General features: G+C 48.4%; 1 pseudogene; it reads left to right on the top strand.

The window, feature by feature from the left end:
• Window positions 1-663: 663 nt before the first annotated feature.
• LOC147747653 (uncharacterized) lies at window positions 664-8,922 on the top strand (annotated as a pseudogene).
• Window positions 8,923-9,312: the final 390 nt, after the last annotated feature.

The following is a 9,312-nucleotide window of genomic DNA, read 5'->3' as shown; positions in this document are numbered from 1 at the left end:
CAAGATTAGCAAGGCTGTCACAGACATGAAAGAAACAAGCAAACTCACGCAAATGCACAATAGCTCCCGGAATGTAAAGCCACAACATACATGTCCCTAAGGAAGGTGACAATTCGTGGCACAACATATATGCATGGGACTGGTACTGGACAGCGCTGCAAACAAGGTTACAGGGTTACCCTGTGACAAAGATACACTCGACAAATGTGCAACAACAACAATATTGTGTGCATTCCTATGGCACAACCATGAAAATTGTTGCTGCAAGAAGACAGTGAGGCAACACTTCTCACCATGTCCCCCCTTGCAATAGCATAAATGTACAGTACCCACTGGACATTGCTCCATGATTCAAGTAATGACTGATCCATTACAAATCATAATGTCAGTGTATGCACAACCATGCCGCAACTCCAGCAATGCATAGTGGCAGACGATGCCAATGGCACTGCCCACATACATGGCTGCCATGAGGCAGGGGGAAAGTAGGGATGCAAGTACATTCATGAGGGGTGCAGAAATGATGGTGTCATTAGAGATCCTAACAGTGCTATTTGTGTGCTGTAGTGTCACAAGTATTTAAGCATTGGTGGACTGTCTTTGCACAAGGAGTGGATGAGATGTCATGCAGTGTCCTTGCTCCAGCTGCAAGAGGGCGCAAGGATGGCGGTGGTGATTGCTGGTCAAGTCACATATGTCATGCATTCAATGATGGTAGTGCCAGGAGAGTATGAAGTCAGACCTGAATCTGAAGTACCTGCAGCCGTAGTACAGGTACTTAACCGTGTCCTGTTCAGTGGTATGTTGAGGTCCCATGATGCTTGTGTCTGATGACAGTGAAGTTACCCTGGAGGTGTTGTTGGTCAGGTAACTTAACCTGCTGAGGTGGAACTGGAGGTCATCGAGAGGGATGCTGTCTGTGGATGTCACACACTGGGGTGCAATGAGGTCAACAGTGGTGTTGGAGAATGGGGCACATGGCCTGGGTGTCCTGCACATGAATGTGCTGCTGAGTATGGCCATGGGCCTGGTCACGATAATGTAGTTGTCATAGTACATGGTCAACCATGGCACATTAGAGTGCCTGCTCATTCTGAGTGTACCAGTGTATGGGTTTACAATGCCTCTTTCATGATTGTCGTGCTGCCACATGCAGGTGACACAGAAGTTGTCAGTGACAGTGATAGTGATGTCTGTAGCAGAGTTACGTCCTGGCAGGTGACGTGGCGTACAGGGTTGATGGTGAGGAGGTTGCTGACATTGTATTGTTGCAGTGTCGAAGAGGAATAAACCTTGGTTCACAGTGTGGACCTGAGCCAGTCATATGCAAACAGCGTACACTATGGTTGCCGTAGTGTTTTGCGATGACCATTACAATGTATGCTGCACAATGTCAACAATGCAATGTATGTGTACCAAAATATCATCTCAAAATACCTCATTGTGACCACAATTATGTTGTGATGTAAGTACTTCATGTGGTAATGTGTGTCAGTATTAAAAAAAAAAAATTATGACAAATCTGAAAAATATCTAAAATGTTGTGCATTTATGTGTCAAATAATAACATTTGGTTGTGTCATGGGGTGAAATATGGCTGAAGTATTATTTGGATTGATGTACATCATGAGAAATAGGGGGTGAATTGTTGAGAATATTAACAAATGCTGTGTATATTTGTTTTGCCAATGAAAAATGGTGTGTGCATTACTCGCTAATCTGACTCCATTGTGTGTGTCGTGGTTGTTCATAAACGATTTTCATGCTTCAGGTCTGGGTAGGTGACAAGGATAGTTTGGCCATGTACTCACTAAACTTTGAACAGTGTAATTAAAGTCTCCGCTGTGCAACACCTACTCTACAGTTGCAACATGGCTAGTATTAAAAATAAATTCAATGGAATGTGATGACATGGCATGTTTTGGTAATATGTATGTGCCTTTTGGCACAAGAGTGGTACACCTGCTCTGCATGGGGGCACAGTGGCAAACATTGGCAATTGGGGGGGACAGCTGTCAGTTACCAAATGCAGGAAATAACAATGAATGTCTTATGGATGCAGGGATGTGTGTGTGAGTGGGTGCTGCAAAACATATAGTGCCCGATTCACAGAATGAACTTAAGACTCAATCCTAAACTTACTACTATTTTGGTATTCACAGAATGCACTTACTAATTTTGGCATTCACAGAATGAACTTACTACTTTTGGTATTCACAGAAGTTAGGATTTTGTCTTAAGTTTCTCTTAAGACAGACTTAAGACAAAATCCTAACTTCTGTGAATACCAAAAGTAGTAAGTTCATTCTGTGAATGCCAAAAGTAGTAAGTGCATTCTGTGAATACCAAAATAGTAGTAAGTTTAGGATTGAGTCTTAAGCTCATTCTGTGAATCGGGCACATATTGAGGGAAGTCTGACCTTAAAGCTGTGTCCCATTTCTCTGGAGCCTATGCAACCCTGCCTTTGTGTCACGTAAAAGGAATTAGGCAGCCAGGCTCACTACTCTGAGTCAATCACAACGCTGTGAAGTGCTGGTGTGACTGGTAATAGGAAATGGGATAAGTCATGCAGCCACATGCTGGAGTGTTGGCCATGTTTGCCATGTAGGCTGAAATGCAGCCTGCATACCAAACATGGAAGTGGGTATTACTGCTCTGGTCATCATGGGTGGCACCTGAGTCATCTTGCCAATATGCACATGACCCACCTCATCTTAGATGTGCCCTACGCACCCTCCCATGCCATGATGACACATAGCATGATCACATCAGTCACTCATCCCTTGTGTCTTCATTAGAAGTCAGTTCAGTGCTCTCATCTGAGCCCACACTCCACATAAGGTCTATTAACTACCACTAAGGCCCCCACCCCTGTCTCCATGTGTTCCGTCATCACTGAATATTGTACCTCACACTTACCCTACTCAATGTCAGCCGCTGTGCAAGCGCACAGCAGACGCATGTACATGGTGTGCTGAAGGCACGCCTAAGGCAAGTCTGAATGCGCACATCTGTGTCCCAAACGCAATCATTTCCAGCAACAACTGATCTACAGTCACTCACTGATGCAGCTCAGCCAGCCTCCATGCACTCACACATGGAAAACATTGGAGAATGACAACAGGCCTTTGCAACCATGACCCGCAGACATTTCACATGCTTACACTGCTGACAAAGCTCAACCACCACCCTGGTCTCAAACACAGCCAACGCCAGCGTTTCTGCAAGTGAAAGTCATACCTGGATACACAACTGCGCATACCAGACCTCCACCCTCTGCAAGCCTAACAAACAGCACTACAGGGACACGGCATGGTAGAGCACTGATCTCTAAGAAGCAAGAGGCACCAGCAGATACCTTGGTAAGAACTGTATAAACACCAAGACACCTGAAATGTAAAACACATACAAGGACGCAATAAGGGACTACCACAAAAAAATAGTCTAAGATAATGGAAAGTCCTGCAAACTCGTCAAGGTCCTGCATGAATAAAACAACCTATGCAGCAAAGCTACAGACATCACCCTGGCACTACAGCCCTGTGATAAGTGTCCAACAAAGTTCACCATAAAGTAAAAAATTACACTACAACAACTTTGCGGGACACATGAGATGCCACAGGCAGCACCACGCAAACCTCTCCCAACACAACAGCCATACTACCATCCCCACCGGGACACCAGTCACAGCTCAATGCACCCCCTCGAACATGAGATACAGCCACCTGTGGGATCACTACAGCCCTGTCCTCATCACATCAACAACAGCACCAAGATCACCCTATTCACAGCCACAGGTGACATCTGCACCCTCCGGGACCAAGAGCCGTGAGTGTGCTCGGACACAGACTAACACCACACAGATTTGCAACACTACATGAAGCATGATTCCAAGGAACAACGCTTAACTGGGTCACTCATCCCAGCAAGAGGTCCAAGGATCAGACTGACAACCTTCATCTTTAAAATCACGTAATTCCAATGCTGAATGCAAGAGGGACCATCTATGTGTCTGACCCTTGTCAACATCAACAGGGCTGCCTCAGCACAATTTGAAACCAAACACAGCCTCAACATTGTATCCATTGCTGATGACAGACAACTCATACTCTCTCACACCTAAGACTACACCAATCAAAGACTTGAAATACATTGAGGAATGCATTACTTCGCAGTCTGCATGAACCACAGCTGCATGAAAACAAAATCAGAGAATACAGAAGTCGGTGTCCTTGGAACAACTCCTTCAGCATGTAAAAACACCTGTTGGATCTCCCACTCTGATGGGAAGGGGCTGCCGCTACAGCTCAAAGAGACAGGTCTTGATGAGTCTTCTGAATGCGAGTAGGTCCTGGGTCTGACGTAGGTGGGCCGGGAGGGTGTGCAAGGTCTTGGCGGCGAGGTAGGACAAGGATCTGCTGCTGGAGGTTGGTCATAGGATGTGGTGCACAGTGGTGAGGGGGAGGCTGGTGGAGCGGACCTGGCGTGTGGGGGTGTAGAAGCTGAGTCTGCTGTACAGGTAGGCTGGTCCGGCCTACTGGAGTGCATTGTGTGTCTGGGTCTGGAGCTTGAAGCTGATCCACTTGCTGATGGGGAACCAGTGTAGGTCTCACATTTGGGGGATGATGTTGCTGCGGGGGAGGACGTTGACAATCAATGAGCCGTATGTGTATTGGATGCGTTGCAGTCATTGTAGGTGTTTGGCTGGGAATCCTGTGTACAGTGCGTTGCGGTAGTCCAGTCTGCTGCTGCTCAGGGCCTGTGTCACCGTTATTTCTGTCTGGGGTGGGGATCCACTTGTAGATCCTGCATAGCATGCGGAGGCTGTTGTAGAAGGAGGAGGAGATGGCGTTGACCTGCTCAGACATGGAGAGGGAGGAGTACTGGATGTATTGTAAGTTGCGTGCATGGTTAGTGGGTGTTGTTGCTGTTCCCAGTGAGTTGCCCACCAGGAGTCGTCCCAGGCTCAGGGTGTGGGTCCGAGGATGAGGACCTGTGTCATGTCCAAGTACAGTTTCAGACTGCTGCTCCTCATCCAGTTGGTGAGGGACTTCATTCCCTCGTGGAGGTTTGTTCAGGGTGTGTGTGGGTCCATGGTGATGGAGAGGATGAGCTGGGTGTTGTTGGTGTTGGAGATGATGTAGAGGTTGTGATGGCGGCCCACTTGTGCTAGGGGGACATGTACATGTTGAACAGTGTTGGGCTGAGGGATGACCCCTGGGGTACGTCGCAGATGATGTTGATGGCGTCCGATTTGATGGATGGGATTCGGACACTCTGGACGCTCTGGGTTCTGCCGGAGAGTAAGGACGTGGTCCAGTCTAGGGCATTCAATTGGAATCATGATTCTCGGAGGTGTGTCTTCAGAGTGTGATGGCGTACCGTGTCAAAGGCGGTTCACCGGTCCAGGAGGAAGAGGGCTGCTGTCTTGGTGCTGGCTAGTTGGCGCATGATGTTGTTTGTGCCGGACATGTGGACAGTCTTGCTGCTGTATGCACGTATGAATCCGGGCTGGGACGGGTCAAACATGTTGGTGTCTACCAGCTCGCGGCTCAATTGCATGTTGATGATTACCTAGATGACCTTTGTTGGGAACGTGAGCAGGGAGATGGGCCGTGAGTCCTCGAGGGCCTTGGGGTGTGCCTTGTGCCTCTTGAGGAGGGCATTGCTTGTGGCGTGCTTCCATATTTCCTGGAATGTTGCTGCATTGAAGAAGATGTAGATGAACTTGTGTAGATGTGGTATGATGGCTTCCTGTGCTTCGTACAATATGCGGTGTGGTCATGGTACTGCTGGTGATCCAGAGTGTATGGAGTTAATGACCTTGTGTTGCGTCCTTGTTGACGTAGTACCAGGAGGTGCTGCGGTTGGCGCTGGTGGTCCTTGCCGGAGAGGTGGAGTCTGGCATAGTTAGGGCGTTTGTGGTGTTGAAGCTGTCGTGGATGTCACCAAACGTGCGCTGTGAGAAGATGGACAGTGAGCCGCACACGTCTTGTGAGGGTGGGATGTTGTTAACGTTTGCGCATGGGTTTCTCTGTTCAATAATAATGCTGAAAACCTCATTGCTGTCGTGTGCATTGGTATCCAACCAGGCTCGGAAGGAGGAGCTCTTTGCCAATCTGTTGAGGTGGTGATGTATACACGTGGCGTCCTTGTGGACTGTGTGGTTGTGCGGTGTGTGTCCGTGGAGCCATGTTCACTCCATCTTCCGGCATGCACGTTGGTAGGTCTGGAGGTAGTCGGTGAACCGGGTGGCTCTGTTGCAGGCGTGGCAGTTGGAGGGTAACGTGAGTGGGGCAAAGGTGTTGGTGCAGTCCTACATACACTGTCAGAGTTTTTGGGCACTGGCGACTGGGTTGGTGGGGTTGTAGTTTGGGCTCTGGCTGAGGGGTGTGACCAGCTGGTCTACGTTTACTTTTACCCAGCATTGGTGAGGCAGCAGTTGTCTGCGGTGGTGTGTGGTTGATTAATTGAAGGTCAAATTGATGCAGCGGTGGTCGGTCGAGTGCAGTTCAGTGGTGTGGTTGGAGGTGACGTGGGTGCCTGTTGAGAAGACGGGGTCCAGCTTGTGGCTGGTGGCGTGAATTCGGTCCCGAGTTGTCTGCGGCCGGGTCTGGTGAGGTTGTTGATCAGTATGGTGGAGTTGTCGTGGTTGTTGTCCTTGAGGTGTAAGGTCAGGTCCCACAGGATGATGTAGTGTGTGGAGGCGAGTGCGTGGGTGCTGGTGAGGTCATCGATGGAGCTGCAGAACTGAGCACAGGGTCGGGGTGCTGTAGACGAGGGTCCTCTGAGGGTGGTGTTAGGTGTCGGTGTGGATGTTTAAGTGCAGGTGGTTGGCGGTATTGATGGCGTTGTCTGCATGTGTGCCGACCTTGAGGGTGGACTTGTGGTCGATGGTGATTCATCCACCAAATCAGTCAGCGCAATCCCTGCTGTTGAACTTGTAGCTGTCTGGGATGTCTATGGTGATGTTGGTCGCAGAGGAGTAGTTCCACCAGGTCAGGGTTACTAATCACACATCTTTGGCGGAGGTGTCGAGTAGATCCCAGAGCCACATGGGCTGTTTTCATGTGGAGTGGGTGTTGTGGATAATGCATTGGAGGTGGCTGGGTGCACTCCATGGGGGTTTGGTGGCTCAGTTGCATGTGAAGCTGCATGTGCGGCAGGAGAAGGGTTCCGTGTGTATGTTATTGTGGTGGCCTGGAAGCAAGTGTGGTATTGGCCGGCATTGAGTGCATGGAGGGTACAGGCGTAGTACTGGAGTCTGGTGTAGTGGCGTTAGTGGCCTCAAGGGGTCCTGGCGCTGGACATGGTCCAGGCGCAGATGGCTGCAGACTGGCTTGCTTAAGGTGTGCCTCTGGTGCGCAAGTTGCACAGTCGAGCAAAGTTAGGCACATATGGGGATGTGGGAGGGAGGAGCAGCTGGTAGGCGGGAGCAGCAAGTGTGCATGGGGTGGTGGAACATTGGCACTGAAACCAAAATGGTGTGCAAACAGGGGGAAAAATAGTTGCACAGAGGCCACTAATATGGTGGTTCTGCACACCTACCAGTGTGTACTCAGCAGCGGCAGCAGGGGCACACAGGGGTAGCTGGGTGTAGGTTGAGCAACATACCAGGAGCAATCTGTATTACTCAAATATAACGTCATTAGCATGAAGACACCGGAAATGGGTCACACACAAACAACACAGCCGTGATGGCTATGACAGTTGGGATGATGTGAGATGGTAAGAAATCCATGTCCCAAATCATCAGTAATTGTGGCCTGATACCTGTTGCACACATATAGAGTGCATAATGCCATTTGGACTTGCTACTGTGCTGGAATGTGTCCTCAATATACACCAACAAAACAGACATCAGGACATGCACTCAAGTTGAATGTTGCAAGTGTGCAAGCACTGTCTGGGCATGTGCCATGTGATTGGAAAAACTTTTTGAATCCATGCAATGAATCATGCCATGTCATTTTAGGTAACATGAGGGATGATGTGTAGCTTTAACTTTGACATGTTGACACACATCAAAGTCAAAAAGTGTAGATGACTCAAAATTGTGCATCTGTAGACCATATGTCAGACATGATCATAAACCTACATCTTTTTTCATTTCAGGGCATGGTACACCTACTCATGAGCAGGAACTTATGTTTGAATCCGATGATGAGGGCGGTGACAGTGTACCAAGCGTGGACACAGGCCTCCTCCAGGACCTGTTACAATCAATACAAACACCCTCTCCCCGCACAAGAACGCAAAGCAGCACAGTGGGATCTCCGCTTGCCCAACATGGAAGCACTCCTACGCCACCTCCCACAACATCTCAGCCTCACCACTAGCCGAACACGCTAAATTCTTTTGAACAACGTGTTGTTGATGTACAGGGTCAGTTGGCACAGGAGGTGCATAAAGGGATAGACAGCATGGCAGGCACCATAGAGGGAGTGCTCCGTTGCCTAACACCCAATAGTGGCAGTGCGGAAACTGGTAGCAGCAACGATGCTCCACCACGTACTTTGTTTCAGGCCATGAATGACATATCAGAAGTCATGCAGCAGAGGCACAGACAAATGCCCAACACAAGTGCCAGCCTTGAAGTTGCCAACAGGCTGAGGGAAATTCAGGACATACTTAAAGCAATGAATCAAAAACAGGATGCATACATAACCAACTTGGCTGCCTACCAACGGGATGATACAGCAGTGCTGGAAAAACACCAAGTCATGCTCAGTGCATTTATGCGTTACCTGATGGGCATGGAACATGATGCAGGTACAATCCCGTCAACATCTGCAGTCCCTGATGTGTCTATGCCTCCTATGTCGACTGCACCACTGATTACACCATCAGCTGTGACAACACATACATCTGATGAAGAAGATTCAGAAGATTGTCCAGTCCTTCGCAAAACTACACGTTAGCATCACCTATTGTACCAGGACACTAAATATACACTGTCCGGTGCTCATACTACTGATAGTGTACCCCAGTAATGATGAAAAACAAATTACTGCTAGTCAATGGATGTACAATAAATTTTCTGTGGCCTCCCTCCATGAGGTGAACGTATGATCTTAACACTTCCTTATCACACAATAAAAACCTACTCACTCATACATGTCACAAATGTCATGTTGATGTTTGGACTGTGCATGTACATCCTCAACCCTACTGGATGTGTCCCTTGATTATTAGAGTTCTGTCATACCTTGCTACTTGCTAAGTTGTGTCACTTACATTAATTTGCAACCACAACATGAAATGTCCAACTGGCAACGTTCATAAAGTGACTAGTAACGTGTGTACTACAG

This window comes from Lissotriton vulgaris, chromosome 1_1 (assembly GCF_964263255.1).
Source record: "Lissotriton vulgaris chromosome 1_1, aLisVul1.2, whole genome shotgun sequence".
Lineage (NCBI taxonomy): Eukaryota > Metazoa > Chordata > Amphibia > Caudata > Salamandridae > Lissotriton > Lissotriton vulgaris.
This window is presented reverse-complemented; position numbering and strand designations above follow the sequence as displayed.